At 39.7% G+C, this 19427-nt stretch overlaps 1 protein-coding gene and 1 pseudogene across 2 annotated transcripts in view; one reads left to right on the forward strand and one right to left on the reverse strand.

Annotated features, from left to right (window-relative positions):
* Nucleotides 1–19427, reverse strand: part of LHFPL3 (LHFPL tetraspan subfamily member 3) — a 733304-nt gene that overhangs the window by 570987 nt on the left and 142890 nt on the right. The gene's annotated exons all lie outside the window — the stretch shown is intronic.
* LOC136384162 (small ribosomal subunit protein uS8-like) lies at nucleotides 15976–16360 on the forward strand (annotated as a pseudogene).

The raw sequence follows: 19427 nt of genomic DNA on the forward strand, positions 1-19427 counted from the left end.
TTTAGCTTTTTCTTGTCTGGGAAGCTCTTTATACATCCTTTGATTCTAAATGATAGTTCTGCTGGGTAATCTTCGTTATAGGCCCACTTTCACAACTTTGAATATTTTATACCAATACCTTCTGGCCTGCAAAGTTTCTGTTGAGAAATGAGCTGACAGTCTTAATTTTTTTACTAAGATGCAGGGAGGCAGAGACAGACTCCCTCATGCGCCCTGACTGGGATCCACCTGGCAAGCCCCCTACTAGGGGATGCTCTGCTCATCTGTGGCTGCTGCTCTGTTGCTCAACAATGAGCTATTTTAGCACCTGAGGAGAGACCATGGAGCTGTTCTCAGGGCCTGGGGCCAACTTTGCTCTAATGAACCATTCAAGCCATGGCTGCAGGAGGGGAACAGAGAGAGAGAGACAGACAGAGAGACAGAGAGAGTAGGGGAGAGGGGAGGAGAAGCAGATGGTCGCCCCTCCTGTGTGCCCTGACTGGGAATTGAACTTGGGACTTCCACACACCAGGCCAACACTCTACCACTGAGTGTAGAGCCCACTGGCCAAGGCTGAGAGAAATGAGCTGACAGTCTAATAAGAGCTCCCTTGTAGGAAATTAATTGCTTTTCTCCTGCTGTTTTTATGATTCTCTCTTTGTCTTTAACTTCTGGCATTTAATTATGATGTGTCTTGGTGTGAGTCTCTTTGGGCTCATCTTGTTTGAGATTCTCTGCACTTCCTGGGCTTGTATGTCTATTTTCTTCACTAGGTTAGAAATGTTTTCTGTTATTATTTCTTCAAATAGGTTTTCAATCCTTTTCTCTTTCTCTCTCTCTTTCCCTCTCTCTCTCTCTTCTACTTTTGGTCCCTCTTTGATGCACATGTTGGTACACTTGATGTTGTCTCAAAGGCTGTTTAAAGTATCTTCATTTTATTGGATTCTATTTTCTGTTCTGATTGGGTGATTGTGCTACTTTATCTTCTAAATTGTTAATTCAATTACTCTAATGTATTCTTCATTTCAGTTCTTAAATTCTTCATTTTTGAGTGATTATTTTTAAAGTTTTTTATCTCTATACTTATTTTTCTATCCCTTTTTGAAGTTTTTATTGAGATCATTGAGCATCCTTATATATAAGTAATGTTTTGATGCCACATTTGGTAGCTTGCTTGTCTCTAGTTTTAATTCTTTTTCTGGAATATTGTTCTGTTCTCTCATTTGAGGTACGATTCTTTGTCTCATATTGGCTGCTTCCCTGTGCTTGTTTCTATGTATTATATAGAGCAGCTGCACGTTCCAGCCTTCTTAGAGTGACCTTATGTAGCAGGTGTTCTGTAGGGCCCAGTAGCTCAATCTTCTTGGCCACCTTAACTGGGTGCTGCAGGTGTGCTCCTTATGTGGGTTGTGTGTGTGCTCCTGTTGTAGTTGAGCCTTGACTGCTGTTGATACTTCAAAGGGAGGGACTTCCTCTCTGGTTGAGTGATTGTGAAGATTGGCCATGTCTATAGTGGAAGAGCTGTTGTGCAGAGGATGACCCTATAGAGCAAGATTCCCATGAGCAGGGCTTTGATGATTGCCAAATTTTCCCTACGGGTATGTCACTTGTGGGGGTGGTTGGGTGGTGCTCTGGTGTGGTCTGAAGCTGGCCACTGAGTGTGTTGGTCCTGGGGTCTTCTGGGCAGAGTACTGGTATAATCCAAGGTCAACTACTGCCGATGGCCTGCCAGGGACCACTTAATATGAGCTATAAAGTGATATGCAGATGGTTGCCACTTGTGCTGGACTTGTAGGTGCCTGGGAGAGGCTAAATTGGAAACTGAGGCCATCTTCCACTATTATCAGACTTGGGGCTGCTTAATAAGAGGTGTGATGCACACCAAGGCCAGATGCTACTTGCTTTGGATCTGTGAACCTTTGTGAGATTTTAGTCAAGTCCATGGCATCAGCCAAGACAGGACATTTATATGAAAAAACCATTGGTAGCAGGCTGTGTGGGCCCTCAATTTGGGTGGCTCAAGATCTCAAGCAATCACCAGATTGAGACAAAAAGTGTTAGCTAGATTGATGAAGACTCAAATATAGTGCCAGCAAGCTGGGTCGGGGAGGGCTCAACAAAGAACAATGGCTTCTGTCTAGAAAAAATACCTGTCCCTTCAGCCCTTACCTTGAAGACAGACAATTCAGTTCCTCCCTGTATTTCCCTGGCACCCTGTGACCTGATGTCCCAGCACTGGAGCTCAGAGCCAGTAAATATGTCAGCAAGCCCATGCACGGGCTCTTTAAGAGAAATGCCTGGGACTCCCAACAGCCTCTGTCTCACTCAGCCTCAATCCCTGCTGGTTTTCTCAGCTAGAAGTTATGGGGACTCCTTTTCCACTGGAACCCTGGGCTGGAAGCCTGCTTTGAGACTGGGACACCCCACTCCTCAGGTAGGACCTCCACAGCTGAGATAAGGGTATGGGAGCAGCCTACTTTATATCTCTGCCCTCCTACCTGTCTCAACACGGCTCTTCTTTATACCTTAGTTAGAAGACTTCTGTTTGCCTAGATTTCAGGTTGTTCTGTAATTTAGTTGTAATTTTGATGTGGTTATAGAAAAAGGGAAAAACAGCATTTATCTACTCTGCCATCTTGACTGGAAGTTAAAGTAATATTCAATATATTTTTTTTTCATAGAGACAGAGAGAGGGACAAATAGGGACAGACAGACAGGAAGGGAGATGAAAAGCATCAATTCTGTGTTGTGGCACTTTAGTTGTTCATTGACTGCTCTCTCATATGTGCCATGACGGGGGAGGGGGGGATACGGCAGACTGACTGACCCCTTACTCAAGCCAGCAACTTTGGGCTCAAGCCAGTAACCTTGGGCTCAAGCTGATGAACCCATGCTCAAGCCAGATGAGCCTACACTCAAGCTAGTGACCCCATGCTCAAGCCAGATGAGCCCAAGCTCAAGCCAGTGACCACGGAGTTTTGAACCTGGGTCCTTTATGTCCCAGTCTGAAGGTCTGTCCACTGCGCCACTGTCTGGTCAGGCTAAAGTAATATTTTTAAAGCATTTTTATAAAAGCAATGTTTCAGAGAGAATAGAAATTGCCTAAAATACGAACCTTGAAATCACTATTTAGGGAACACAAAAGTAAAATATGTAAGAGGGGTACCAGCCTATGGTTCCCAGAATAAGGTGCAATCACTGGTGCTGAACACTAGTGAGAGCTAAAGAAAACTGTATTAAGAGAGTGTCATTGTACCTGGGGACGCAATGCACAGTGTGGAGACCAGAGTTAATAATACTGCATTACATATTTGAAAGTTGCTAAGAAAGTAAACCTCAAAAGTTCTCATTACATGAAAAAAACAAAAAATCCTAACAATATATGGTGCTGATTGTTAACTAGATTTAGTGTAGGTGCAATTTTTCAATGTAACAAGTCATTAGGTTGTATGCCTGAAATTATTATAATGTTATTTATCAATTACATCTCAATTTTTTTATTGATTTTAATTTATTGTGTTTACATAGATTCTAGTATTGACCCAAAAGCATTCCCACTCCCCCATATTCCCTCAACATCTCCCATGCCCCCTCTCCATAGCACCCTCCCCCATTCCCTTCAGGTTTATCCCCTCCTATCATCCCCTTTCCCTCTGTCCTCTTTTCCTCTGGTCCCTTTGATCCTTCCTCTGTCTCAATTCTGTTCCTCAGTTCACATTGTTCATTGAATTACTCAAATGAGTGAGGTCATATAATATTTTTCTTTTTCTGCCTGGCATATTTCACTTAACATAATAGTTTCCAGATCATCCATGTTGTTGCAAAAGATAAGATTTCCTTCTTTTTCATGGCCCAATAGTATTCCATAGTATATATGTACCACTGCTTTTTAATCCACTCGTCAACTGACGCACACTTGGGCTATTGCTAGATCTACGCTGTTGTGAAAAATGCTGCCATAAACATAGGGGTGTATTTCTCCTTTGAAACAGTGCTATGGTGTTCTTGGTGTATATTCCTAAAAGTGGGATAGCTGGGTCAAAACGCAGTTCAATTTTTAATTTTTTAGGAATCTCCATACTGTTTTCCACAGTGGCAAAACCAGTCTGCATTCCCACCAGCAGTGCAGGAGGGTTCCCTTTGCTCCACATCCTTGCCAGCACTTATTCTGTGTTGTTTTGTTGATAAGTGCCATTCTCACTGGTGTGAAGTGATATCTCATTGTGGTTTTAATTTGCATTTCCCTAATGATTAGTGATGTTGAGCATTTTTTCATATGCCTATTGGCCATCTGTATGTCCTCTTTGGAGAAGTGTCTATTCATTTCTTTGGCCCATTTTTGATTGGATTATTTATCTTCCTGCTGTTGAGTTTTACAAGTTCTTTTTTTTTCCTTTCATTTTTGCTAAGCTGGAAACGGGGAGGCAGTCAGACAGACTCCCACATGCGCCCGACCAGAATCCACCCGGCATGCCCACCAGGGGGCGATGCTCTGCCCCTCTGGGGTGTAACTCTGTTGCATCCAGAGCCATCCTAGTGCCTGAGGCAGAGGCCACAGAGCCAACCTCAGCGCCCAGGCCATCTTTGCTCCAATGGAGCCTCGGCTGTGGGAGGGGAAGAGAGAGACAGAGAGGAAGGAGAGGGGGAGGAGTGGAGAAGCAGATGGGCGCTTCTCCTGTGTGTCCTGGCCGGGAATCGAACCTGGGACTCCTGCACTCCAGGCCAATACTCTACCACTGAGCCAACCGGCCAGGGCGAGTTTTACAAGTTCTTTCTAAATTTTGGTTATTAACCCCTTATCAGATGTGTTGTCGAGTATATTCTACCATTGTGTATTTTGTCTTTTTATTCTGTTCTTATTGTCTTTAGCTGTACAAAAGCTCTTTACTTTGATATAGTTCCATTTGCTTATTTTGTCTTTTATTTCACTTGCCTGTGGAGATAAATCAGCAAATATATTGCTGCAAGAGATGTCGGAGAGCTTACTGCCTATGTTTTCTTCCAGGATGTTTATGGTTTCACGACTTACATTTAACTCTTTTATCCATTTTGAGTTTATTTTTGTGGATGGTGTAAGTTGGTGGTCTAGTTTCATTTTTTTGCAGGTAGCTGTCCAATTTTCGCAACACCATTTATTGAAGAGGCTGTCTTTTCTCCATTGTATGCTCTTACCTCCATTGTCAAATATCAGTTGTCCATAAAGCTGTAGGTTTATTTCTGGGTTCTCTGTTCTGTTTCATTGATCTATATGCCCGTTCTTATGCCAGTACCAGGCTGTTTTGAGTACAATGGCCTTGTAGGACTCTTGATATCAGGAAGTGTGATACCTCCCACTTTATTCTTCTTTCAAGATTGCTGAGGCTATTCGTCTTCTTTTTTAGGTCCACATAAATTTTTGGAATATGTGTTCTATATCTTTGAAGTATGTCATTGGTATTTTAATTGCAATTGCATTGAATTTATAAATTGCTTTGAGTAATATAAACATTTTAATGATGTTTATTCTTCCTAACCATGAGCATGGTATATGCTTCCACATGTTTGTATCTCCCTTGATTTCTTTTATCAATGTTTTATAATTTTCAGAGTACAAGTCTTTATTCTCCTTGGTTAAATTTACTCCTAGATACTTTATATTATTTTGTTGCAATAGTGAAGGAGATTGTTTCCTTCAGTTCTCTTTCTGACAGTTCATTGTTGGTGTATAAAAATGCCTCTGATTTCTGAGTATTAATTTTATATCTTGCCACTTTGCTAAATTCATTTATCAGGTCCAGTAGTGTTTTGCTGAGACTTTAGGGTTTTCTATATACAATATCATATCATCTGCAAATAATGATAGTTTTACTTCTTCTTTTCCAATTTGGATGCCTTTTATTTATTCTTCTTGTCTGATTGCTGTGGCTAGGACTTCCAGAACTATGTTGAATAAGAGTGGTGAAAGGGGGCGGCCCTGTCTTGTTCCTGATCTTAAGGGTATGCTTTTAATTTTTGCCCATTGAATATGATGTTGGCTGTGGGTTTGTCATAGATGGCCTTTATAATGTTGAGGTATGTTCCCTGTATTACCACTTTACTGAGGGTTTTGATCATGGATTCTATCAAATGCTTTTTCTGCATCTATTGAAATTATCATGTGGTTTTTCTCCTTCCTTTAGTTTATGTGATAAATCACATTGATTGATTTGTGAATATTGATCAGCCTTGCCTCCCTAGTATAAAACCCACTTGATCATGGTGTATGATTTTTTTCATTTACTGCTGGGTCCAGTTTGCTAATATTTTGTTGAGGGTTTTAGCATCTAAATCCATCAGGGATATTGGCTTATAGTTTTCTTTCTTTCTGTTGTCTTTGCCTGGTTTTGGAATCAGAATTATGCTCGCCTCATAAAAGGAGTTTGGATGTATTCCTTCCTCTTGAATTTTTTGAAATAGCTTGAGAAGGACAGAAGTTAGTTCTTCTTTGAATATTTGGTAGAATTATCTTGTGAAGCCATAGGCCCAGGGCTTCTGGTTTTGGGGAGTTTGTTGATAACTGTTTCGATCTCATTTGTTGGAATCGGTCTGTTTAGCTTTTCTGATTCTTCCAAATTAGTTTTTAAAAGATTATATGTTTCAAGAAATTTGTCCATTTCATCTAGGTTGTCTAATATTTTGGCATAAAGTTCTTGATAGTATTTTCTTACAATCCTTTGTATTTCTGTTGTATCAGTTGTTATTTCTCTGCTCTCATTCTTAATTTTATTTATTTGAGTCCTCTCTCTTCTTTTCTTTGTGAGTCTAGTTAAAAGTTCACCGATCTTTACCTTTTCAAAGAACCAGCACCTGGTTTCATTGATCCTCTGTATTGTTCCTTTAGCTTCTATGTCATTTATTTCTGCTCTGATCATTATTATTTCCTTCCTTCCACTACCTCTGGGCTTTACTTGCTGTTCTTTTTCTAGTTCTTTTAGATGCAGGGTTAAGTTGTTTATTTGAGCTTTTTCTAGCTTCTTAAGGTATGCCTGTAATGCTATAAACTTCCCTCTCAGCATTGCTTTTGCTATGTCCCATAAATTTTGAGTTGATGTATGCTCATTATCATTCTTTTCTAGGAATTATTTTATTTCTTCTTTGATCTCATTGTTAACCCATTCGTTATTTAATAACATGCTATTTAGTTTCCATTTGTTTGAGTATTTTTCAGTTTTTATGTTGTGGTTGATTTCTAGTTTCATGCCATTGTGATCAGAGAAAATGCTTGATATGATTTCAATCTTCTTAAATTTATTGAGACCGCTTTTATGCCTTAATATGTGGTCTATCCTAGCGAATGTACCATGAGCACTTGAAAAGAATGTGTATTCTGCTGCTTTAGGGTGAAAGGTTCTGAAGATATCAATTAAATCCAGTTGATCTAGTGTGTCCTTTAAGGCTGCTGTTTCTTTGTTAATTTTCCTTCTTGAGGATCTATCTAGTGATGTTAGTGAGGTATTGAAATCCCCTACTATTATAGTATTGTTATTGATCTTGCCTTTATATACATCAAAGTCTGCTTTATATATTTAGGTGCTCCTATATCAGGTGTGTAGATATTTATAATGGTTATATTTTCCTGTTGGTTTGCTCCCTTTATCATTATGTAGTGACCTTCTTTATCGCTAACTATAGCCTTTGTTTTAAAGTCCATTTTGTCTGATATAAGTATTTCTACCCCAGCTTTTTTTTTTTCATTTTTGATTGCATGAAATTTTTTGAAGGGCAAAAAATTCAAAAATGAAGAACATATCAAACAAGCACTGGTTCAATTTTTCGCATCAAAAGATAAAACACTTTTCAAAAATGGGATATACATATTGCCCTCATGCTGGCAAGAAATCATTAATAATAATGGCAATTATATTATTTAATAAAGTTTGTTGACAGGAAGAAAAATTTGTATTTTGTTTTATTTCAAAAATGGACAAAACTTTCCGGTAGACCATATATTTTTTTCCATCCTTTTACCTTCAGTCTATGAGCATCTTTTGTTTTGAGGTGTGTCTCTTGTAGACAATATATGTATGGGTCCTGTTTTCTTATCCACACAGCTACCCTGTGTCTTAGATTGGATCATGTAACCCATTTACATTTAAATTATTATTGATATGTAGTTGTTTATTGCCACTTTATTCTTTAAAGCTGTATTCCTCATTTGCTATATTCTTTTCCCCCTTTGATCTGTTTACAACAGGCCCCCTAACATTTCTTGCAGCATTGGTTTGGTTGTAATGAATTCCTTAAGTTTTGTTTGTTTGTTTTTTGTCTGGGAAGCTTTTTATTTCTCCTTCAATTTTCAATGATAGCCTTGCTGGATGAAGTAGTCTTGGTTGTATGCTCTTGTTCTGCATTACTTTGAATATTTCTTGCCATTCCCTTCTGGCCTTGTTTCTGTTGAAAAGTTGAATGTCATCCTTATGGGGGTCCTTCATAGGTGACAGTTTTGTTTTTTTTTTTGTAGCAGCTTTTAATATTTTCTCTTTATATCTTTGCTTTGGTATTTTAATTATTATATGTCTTGGTGTAGATTTATTTAGGTTTCTCTTTAATGGAATTCTATGTGCTTCTTGCACTTGTGTGACTTTTTCCTGCATCTATATATTTAGGGAAGTTTTCAGCTATGATTTGATTGAACAAAATCTCTATCCATTGTTCTTCCTCTTCTTCCTCAGGAATCCCTATGATGCGGTTATTTCTCTTCATGTTGTCACAGAGCTCTCTTAGAGTTTCCTCACCTTTTTGACTCTCTTTTCTTTTTGCTGCTCTGCTTCCATGCCTTCGTTTATCTTGTCCTCTAACTCGCTGATTCAATCTTCAGTTTCATCAATCCTGCTTTTAATTCCTTCCATTATGGTCTTTATTTCTAATATTGTATTTGTCATTTCTGACTGATTCTTTTTTATTATATCAATGTCCTTTTTTATACTTGCTATCTGTTTATTTAGTTGTTCTCTGTGACCATCTGTTGTTGTTCTAGGATCTTTGAGCATTTTAACAGTCTTTATTTTAAACTTTGTATCTGATTATTTGGTTATATCTGAGTCATTCAAGTCCTTTCCTGGGGATTTCTCTTGATTCATTTGGGTAGCATTTCTCTGCCTTCCCATTCTGTCTGTGTATAAGAAGGGTGTGGCCACTGGAGTCCAATGGGTGTGGCCTCTGTGTTCCCTAGGTGTGGTCTGTCTGCAGGCCCGCCACCCCCTCTGCCACTGCCTCCGGCGTTGCTTGTGCCAGCCCACTGCTGTTGTCACTGCAGTTTCTGCCTCTTCTCCAAGGAAGGGGCTGTGTTCAGGTGCCTGGTCTATAAGCCTCAGCCAGTCTCGGCCTTCGCCCCGACCCCACAGGTGGGGCTGCACTCTGTGCTGGGGCTGCAAGCCTTGGCACCACGGGCAATGCTGTGCACCTATGCTCAGGCATAGGTCTCTTCCTCTTCGCGGGCTTTCGCCCCACCCCTGCGGGCGGAGCTGTGCTCGTGTTTCGTGCTGCAAGCCCTAGCTCTACAGGTTGAGCGGGACTGCATGCCTGTGCTCAGCAGCAAGTCCCTGCAGTTCTCAGGCTTTTGCTTTTCCCCTGAGGGTGGGATTGCAGGTGGGACCGCTCTTGCTCGCCCAGTCCAGAAGCCGGGCCAGACTGCTTTCATGCATCTCCTCTGCCCCCACCTGGTGAGACTGAGCTCACGAGGGGCCTTAGTTGTAGCCAGCCCTGCTACTGCCCCCTGGTCCCACCACTGCCATCCTCTGGCAAGTCCTCAACAATGTGGGTGGGGGCACTGTAGTTCAGACCCTATCACTCAATACTGTATTCCTTAAGGCTCCCTCCTTCTAAGGGACTCTGCTCTGAGTGTCGTGGGAGAGTGTGTTTGGCTGGTGACCTGCTTCCTTTTACTGGTATTGCTGGTTCCAGGGGAAATATTCACTTCAGATTTGGGGAGTGACTCAGCCTAGGGGTTATGGTGGCTGTCCCTCAAAATGTTTCTCCCTGAGCCTCCTGGATTTCACTCTCTGCCTGCTACTCCAGTCTTCTCATCTCTCCCCATCCCTTTGAGCCCCATGTGAGTGGTGGTGAAAGAGGTTTTCTGCGTGGTCCCTTTAAGAAGTATCCTGGGACTGAGAAATCTGTCTCTTTCTCACAAACAGCATCCTGGCTTGTTTTGCAGCTAAATACTGTCCGTATGCCTCTTCTAGTCTCTGGGGATGCAGGCTGGGGCTTTGGTCCTACAGCTCAGGACCCTCCCCTCTCCGCTAAACTCACTCCCACCACATAAGTCTCTCTGGGCTGCTGTTCGCTCCCGGGAGCTGGGAAGCCCTCTCAGCATTTCCACTTTTCCTACCAGTCTCATTGTGGCTTCTTCAGTGATCCTTGGTTAAAGAATCCTCTTAGTTTAGTCCAAAGTTGGCATTTCCAGATGATTGTTCTTAATATTAAGTTGTAATCCACTTTGGTTCTGGAAGGTAGATGTAGGTACATCCACCTACTCCATCGCCATCTTGCTGACCACCCTCCCTGGACCCTGCAGGCCACCTTCTCTGCTCCAATTACATCTCAATTAAAAAATAAAAGAAAATACCATTGTATTTTAAGATTTAGAGAACATTGTTGGCCTTGCTTTATAAAGAATCAGACTGACTTTTTGACTGTGAGACCAATTAGATGAAAATTTTCTTGAAGGTAAGAAACTTGTAATTTTGTAAATCACTAAGCTAGTTCAATAGTTTGTATTCACAAGTGTTTTGATTGACCAGTTAGAGAAAGTATTGTCTCTTTAAGTTCAGTATTTAGAAAATGAATCCCTAAGACCACTGGGGAGGAGAATTCATAACTTTCTCTCTCTCAGATTAGAGTATGTTATCATCAGTTTTTAGAGAAAGAACCCGGCTTCTTCCTAGTGTCTACCCTAACCGTACGAGCAAGTCCCCACTCTACAGTTTGAGACCCAAGCTCAATGCAATTTGATATTCAATCAATAATACACTAAAAAATAATTATAGAAAAAGGATAAAATATATTAGGGAATTGCAGTGAAGACTCAAATGCAAAATAACAACTATAGATGTCAATATTGCCCTTAATATAACAGTTTTTCTGTGTTTCTGAAAACCAAAAATTTCCTTAAAAATTTACTTATCTATTAGTATGAATTAATCAAAACAAGCATATTATCCTATATTTTTTAGTTTTTTTAAATAATGGTGATAAAAATCTGAAAAAAATGAATAATCAAAAGGTGCTAAAACAGGGGTCTGGAACCTTTTTGGCTGAGAGAGCCATGAACGCCACATATTTTAAAATGTAATTCCATGAGAGCCATACAACAATCTGTGAACATTATGCATTATCCAATAAAAATTTGGTGTTGTCCCGGAGGACAGCTGTGATAGGCTCCAGCCACCTGCAACCATGAACACGAGTGGTAGGAAATGAATGGATTATAATACATGAGAATGTTTTATATTTTTAACTTTTTTTTTTTTAATTAAAGATTTGTCTGCGAGCCAGATGCAGCCATCAAAAGAGCCACAACTGGCTTGCAAGCCATAGGTTCCCGACCCCTGATCTAAGACCTAAATGTGATATCAGTGCCAAATGAAACTGTGTTTTACAAATAAGCTGTTGAGAATCGTAGGACCCAAAGGGCTTATGTATCAAAAAAAGAGTATATAAAAAGGTCTGCATGATCTTCTGGTGGTCACATCTTCAGTGATTTTTTTTATCTTTGTTTTTCCACCTGGCCCTTTTCTCCTGTAATACAAGAGGACATTCCAAATGATAAGAGAGCAGAAAATACAAACAGCTGATTTCCCTTAAGTCAATTTCCACTGAAAATTACTTCTCAAGTCCAAAGAATGTTTTTTCATTATTGTGATAATTCAATTTCTACTGAAAAGTATTTCTTGAGTCCAAAGAATTTTATTTTTCATTTTTGTGATAACTCCCAAGCCTTTTGAGGAAAAATTCATAGAAATTGACCTACAAGGCATTTTATCAAATGAATACCCAGCTTTGTCCAATTACCCTGTGCTCCTCTGTGAAGGCACTGATTAATAAACCTTTCTAGTGATAAGAACAATGTCTTATAACACTTGACTTTCATTAGCACCTCCTGCAGAAGATGATATGTCTTTTTAAGGATCAGGGTAAAAGAGGCTCAGATTAAATCAAAGAACAGACAAATGGTCTTGGTTCTCCTCTTGCTTTGCTGTTATTAAGCTGCAGGAGAGATATTAATAGAGATGAGATTCAAAAAGTTGATTCAGAATTACAATGTGCAAAAATCTCTTTTTAAAAGACTTGCAAAACAATGAAATTAACTCTAAGTTTTATGTTTTCAACTTTGCCTGGATATAAGTTTGATTGTTTTAAATTTTTTAAAAATCTATATAGAAAAGGAAGCTCTAGGTTACAAGTATGGCCATTTTATGTCACCTTCTTAAAATAAATACAGTAACCAGACAAGGGAGAATTAATTCTAGGGACAAGCACCATTTCTCGAGCCTATGAGAATGTCAATAGAGGAAATGATAAAAGTTTATTGAGAATTTACTGTGTGCTAGGCCCTTTTTAACTAAATGATTTCATTTACTCTTCACAACAACCCTGTAAGATAGATACTCTCAATATCCCCATTTAACAATGAGGAAGGCAAAAGTTAGAAAGATTAAGTAGCTTGCCGAAGGGCACACCTAATAAAAGCCAGAGTTGAACTCAAGAACTCTGATTCCCAAACCAATGCTCTTATCCATTATGTTATACCATTTTCTTATCCATGAATCTTGGGAAATTGATTTTTTAATTCTATGAAACACCAACCTGTGTTTTAATAACATAAGTGTTATTAAGTGTTGCTAAGAATGAGTAGATACACACAAGACCACCACATCTTGGCCAGATGACCAATACAGTATTAAAAACAAATACAACTATCACAAAAGAACAAACCAAAAACTGCCTAGGCAACACAAAACTTGAGACCATATAAAGTACATTCAAATTAACAAATTCCCACATCTGTGATAGTCTTTAAAAAATTACCAAGCTACCCAAATCAGGTTACTTGCAGTTACATCCTGCAAGTTCATATTTATGATTCGATAAATGTGGTGACTGCAACAGAAATCATGGTTAAAAAATACTGAAAAAGAACAATGCTAGTTGGACAGAAGGTATTCTATAATCAACACAGTGGAGGTACCCAATAAAATAAAAATTTAATTTTCTTTAAATATAATATAATCCATATACAACAAATCTCTACAAATACTGAGTGACTTCTACCACATGCAAATAGTAGTTGTCAATTAAACTAACACTCAGTTCATAACCTAGCACTTGCTTAACTGACAATCATATTATTGTCCTGGCAACTCAAAAAACTCAATGCTACTGTTTGCTTTCTACAGGGATGTGCACCTGGCCAGAGCCACCATGCATGGATTTCCTTAATGAATGATCAAGTCTGCAGGCACATGATAGCAGCTCTACAGTTAGAAACGGCCCCAGGCTGGCATCTCCACTGTACTGAACCATGCCTGAGTAGGGAACTCACCAAGAAATCCAGTTTCAGACTAAGAATTTATGTGCATGTAAAATGACAGTTTTCCTACCCTCTATAAAATGTCCAAAGATGTGTTAATTTGCAAACAACCCATGTTATGTGATGATAATCAGTGGACTTCTGGGGGGGGGGGGGTAAATACTGTACTAAAATATATTTCAGTTCAGTACGTCATTCCAGATGCTAAATGTTAATAAATTGTCTTTTTTTTATATCACTATAGCTCTCTGTATGCTCCTCTATTACACTTTCGGTTTCCAAAAGAAATGCGCACATTCTGCTTTCTCTGATAACTGAAACCTACCTCTGGGATCACTTTCAGGACGAGCCTGCAGCAGTGTAGGCCCGGAGGAGCATCTGCAGGGTGTGTTAGGACAGCCTCAGGCTGACACAGGGGAGGGGTCCCAGACTCCCCCTCAGACTTGGACCAGGTCGGGAGTCAGAGCTGTTCTGGGACTAAGGAATTTCACAGTTACATGGCCTGGTTGGTTAGAGAAGCACCTGGCTCAACATCCATTCCTTTTGTCTTGAGCAATTCTGAGTTTTCTCCTGGCTGACACAGAGGGTCTTTTTAAATTCTAGGCATTTCTGAGCCATTTGCCTGGTCTATGAGTGGCAGAGCTGGTAAGCAGAAGGGGGGCATGCCAAGATAGGTAATGGTGCTTTCATCCTTCAGTGTTCATGGGCAGTCACAATAATCACAACTCAGGAGAACACAGACCCTGGAGGCCAAACATCCATGTGCTGGAACTAATGGTCATGGACTCCTCTTGTTTCCTATGACAATTCACTTACCCTCACCTGTGCCATCCCGTGTGAGTGTGAGCCTGGGTGCTGGGTGGGGTTGGAGGGTGCTAGTACTGTGTGATGCTGTTCACTTTGGGGAGAAGTTTATGGCTACATCTTACCTGTTTTCCACCCCCTTCAGTGTCTACACAGGACCGTAAAATTGCCCAGGTTTCTCCCAGCCACATTTATCTCTGACTTCTTAAATTACTCTAATCATACTTTCTGAAAATGGGGTCCTGACATAATTATCAACTCTCAAGTATAAATTACTGGTACTCTGCAAGATAACCCAATTCAATGGGGGCTTCAGGATTCAATCAGCAGTCACTAGATCTCATATGGCAATCACTCCCAAAGATAACTACAAATATTACAAAATAAAGAATCAAGTTTAAAAATCAGAAGAAGCTATAGTGAGAGTGCAGTGAGGCTCAAAGGTAAGGAAGCCCTATTCTTTGGCATACTAGAGTGTAGGAGAACAAGCAGCGATCTCTGGCAGCCCCAGTGATATACTTAAAAATACAATCAGCACCCCAAACTCAGCAGTTTGCCAAAGAGACGCTTTAAAAAGGTACAATATGTTGCCAGAAAGCAAGCTTTAATAAACACACAATTAAATAATCTAACTAAACATTGCCTGGTCAGATGGCACCCAGCCTACAGAACCATCTGGCTAAAGAAATACTTAGAGAATCATCAACCTAAAAACCTAGATTCTATCCAGTAAGGCACAAATCAAAGTTTCTAGATATAAACCGTTTCATTAAAAGATAATGGTTCATAGACCTTAGCAATCTACTCTTTTAGACACTTCCTTCTAGATATTGTGTGCTATTTCCTTCAGTCTCCATAAATTTTCTCATTCTGTTCAATTCAACATAAAATGTTATTGTGTTTAGCTGTTAAAAACTAAGAATCCCTGTATCAACTTCATGTCAATATCTATCTATCTATCTATCTATCTATCTATCTATCTATCTATCTATCGACTGACATGGAGAAGAATTACAATGAGCTAAAATTTCCTAGAAGAATCAAAACAGATAAGAGGTAAATATATATCTATAATATATAAGAAACTCCTACAACTCAATAGCAGACATGCAAATAACCCAACCTGAATAGACATTTCTGCAACAGTGACATGCAAATGGTCAAAAGATTTATAAAAGTGTGTTCAATTTCACTAATCATCAGAAAAATGCAAATAAAACCCACAATAACATATTCCCTCACACCTATTAGAATGGCCATTATGCAACAAATAAAAGATAACAAGTGTTATTGAGAAACTGGTACCCTGTATACTCTTGGTAAGAATGGTGAAAAATGGTACAGTCACTGTAGAAAACAGTATGACTGTTTCTCACAAAAATAAAAATAGAGCTACCATATGATCCAGCAATCCTAATTCTGGGTTTGTATACAAGAGAACTGAAACTGGGATCTCAAATGGCTATCTGCACCCTCCTGTTCACTGCAGCATTGTTCACATTAGCCAAGATAAGGAAACAACCTGAGTGTCCGTCAGCAGTTGAATGGATAAAGAAAATGTGGTATACACATACAAAGTAATATTATTTGGCTTTTAAAAAAGAAAATCCTGGCTCTTTCCACCATCTTTCCATGCCAACATAATGGTGCACATGAATGTCCCGGCTGATGCTCTCAACAATATTAACAATGCCAAAAAGAGAGGTGAATGCCAGGTTCTTACGGCTGTGCTCCAAAGTCATCACCTGGTTTCTAACTGTGATGGTGAAGCATGGCTACATTGGCGAATCTGACATCACTGGTGATCACAGAGCTGGGTAAACTGTGTGATCCTCACAACATTAGGGCTTATCACCCTAATAAGGTTAAGTGATCAGCCCCGAATTTGATGTGCAACTCAAAGATCTAGAAGATTGGCAGAACAACCTGCTCCCATCCTGTCAGTTTGGTTTCATCACACTGACAGCCTCAGTAGGTATCATGGACCACAAAGAAGCAAGGCAGAAACTCACAGGAGGGAAATTCTAGCATGTTTTTTCTATGGATGTACTACATACATGCAAATAAAATTCCTCAGCTGACAAAAAAGGAAATCCTGCTGTACATAAAACACGGTTTAACCTGGAGGACATTACGCCAAGTGAAATAAGCCAGGCACAGAAGAGCAAATATTTCATGATTCCACTTAATGTGAAGTATCTAAAATAGTCAAATTCTTAGAAACAAAGAGTGAAATGGTGCTTGCTAGGAGTTGGAGGGAGGAGTAAATGGAAGTGTGCTTTTCAATGGGTATAAAGTTTCAGTTATACAAGATGAATAACTTGTATAGTCAGTTATATTATATAACATAGTATAACACAATACAGTAACAATACTGCATTGTGCACTTAAAAATTTTAAGAGGACAGATCTCATGTTAAGTGTTTTTACCATAACCTCAAGAAAAGAGATACAATAAAACGTTTGGAGGTGATAAATATGTCTATTATCTTGAATGTAGTAATGGGGTTACAGATGTTTAATAATGTCTAAACTCAAATTGTATTCATCAAATATGTGCAGGGTTTTTTTGTTTTGTTTTGTATATCAGCTATACTTCAATAAACCTTAAAAACTAAAAAGAAGGAAAAAATTGAAACAAACCTTTCTCATGACTTGTCACCAGATATTAGTATACATAAATATCCTACAGGTATACATTCAGCCTTCCTTAGAACTGATGGTTAATCTGCATAATCATACAATTCCTTAGAAATAGAATCCCATGGGCCATATGTCTTTAACCAACCAGAAAGTCTCTCCTGATCTGTATACCAATTCTAATTCAGTCCACATGCAATCAAGTTTATGCAGCTAAATAGCTTACCCTCTCTTCCTTTTTCCTTATCCCTCTTCTCCGCTAGCCATTTTGATACAAAGATGACGGCTCAAAGGACAGAGGGAAAATAAGCCAATGAATTGTTCTCTTTAACTTGATGTGTCCCAAAAGAGGATGTGTAAACTGTAAGTTGATTATCATTTGCTCTTATATATTTGTATGTATGCACATATGTATGATTTAAATATATGGGAATTTAAACTTACTCAAAGTTTCCTTCCCCTCATCATTAGGCTGTTTCATATAATTGCTGTTTGAGTAACTCAAAATTTCATATGGCCAAAATAATTATTTGGTTATTTTAAAAGTATACCAGTGCTACGTTTACAATTTTGTATTATATATTGACCTCCTATATTATTTTCTGAAACTTACTTATTAGTTCTAGTGTGTCTTGTTGCAGGGGTTGAGGTAATGGTTGCTTCCTTAGAATTTCCTTTGCAATCATGTTGTTTATAAATAGGGACAGTTGACGTTTTTCTTACCAATTTATGTTTCAGTTATTTTTCTTGACTTATTCATTAGCTAGGTTCTTTTTTTTTTTTTTTTTTTTTTTTTCATTTTTCTGAAGCTGGAAACAGGGAGAGACAGTCAGACAGACTCCCGCATGCGCCCGACCGGGATCCACCTGGCACGCCCACCAGGGGCGGCGCTCTGCCCACCAGGGGGTGATGCTCTGCCCATCCTGGGCGTCGCCATGTTGCGACCAGAGCCACTCTAGCGCCTGGGGCAGAGGCCACAGAGCCATCCCCAGCGCCCGGGCCATCTTTGCTCCAATGGAGCCTTGGCTGCGGGAGGGGAAGAGAGAGACAGAGAGGAAAGCGCGGCGGAGGGGTGGAGAAGCAAATGGGCGCTTCTCCTGTGTGCCCTGGCCGGGAATCGAACCCGGGTCCTCCGCACGCTAGGCCGACGCTCTACCGCTGAGCCAACTGGCCAGGGCATTAGCTAGGTTCTTGATGACTATGTTGAATAAAAACGGGGGAAAATAGGAAGGAACTAAGATCTAAAAATGACCAGTTGTAAATACGGTTACAGAGATATAAGTACAGCATAAAGAATATAAAAAAAAATAAAAAGTAAATTGTGGGCCCTGGCCGGTTGGCTCAGCGGTAGAGCATCGGCCTGGCATGCAGAAGTCCCGGGTTCGATTCCCGGCCAGGGCACATAGGAGAAACACCCATTTGCTTCTCCACCCCTCCCCCTCTCCTTCCTCTCTGTCTCTCTCTTCCCCTCCCGCAGCCGAGGCTCCATTGGAGCAAAAGATGGCCCGAGTGCTGGGGATGGCTCCTTGGCCTCTGCCCCAGGCGCTAGAGTGGCTCTGGTCGCAACAGAGCGACGCCCCAGAGGGGCAAAGCATCGCCCCCTGGTGGGCAGAGCTTCGCCCCTGGTGGGCGTGCCAGGTGGATCCTGGTCGGGTGCATGCAGGAGTCTGTCTGACTGTCTCTCCCCCTTTCCAGCTTCAGAAAAATACCAAAAAAAAAAAAAAAAAAAAAAAAAAAAAAAAGTAAATTGTGGCCATTCGACATCCTTTCTTCGTTCCTGATCTTAGGGAGAAAGTATTCATCTTTCACCATTATTATTTTAGTTATAGGCTTCTTATAAATATTCCTTATCAACTGAGGAAGTTTATTTCTAGTCCTGGTTTAGTGATAGTTTTTTTTTTAAATCATAAATGAATGTGGAATTTTGTCAAATACTCTTTTCACATCATTAAAGCAATCACTTGATATTTAATTTTTAGTCTGTTAATATGGAAAGTTACACTGATTTTGGAATGTTAAACCAACTTTTCATTCCTGGGATAAATCTTAGTCATGATATATATACGTATTGCTGGATTGTAGTGCAGTTACACAATAGAATACTACTCAGCCATAGAAAACAAGGAACACATACACTTTGAGCCAGCATGAAGGGACCTGAGCATTATGCTCAGTGAAATAAGTCAGTTAGAGAAAAGCTAGTACCACATGATTTCAGTCATATGAGGAAAATAATGAGTCTAGCAAACAAAACAGAAATAGACTCATAGAGAATAGACTGACAGCTGTCAGAGGAGAGAGGGTTTGGGGAGCTGGGTGAAAAAGGTGAAGGAATTAAGCAAAAAAACAAACAAAATATTCATAGACACAGACATCAGTATGGTGATTAGCAGAGGAAAAAGAGGGTGCAGGGGGTCAAAGAGGGTAAAGAGAAGATAAATGTGATGGAAGGAGA

The sequence above is a fragment of the Saccopteryx leptura genome, chromosome 12 (genome assembly GCF_036850995.1).
Source record: "Saccopteryx leptura isolate mSacLep1 chromosome 12, mSacLep1_pri_phased_curated, whole genome shotgun sequence".
In the NCBI taxonomy this organism is placed as follows: Eukaryota; Metazoa; Chordata; class Mammalia; order Chiroptera; family Emballonuridae; genus Saccopteryx; species Saccopteryx leptura.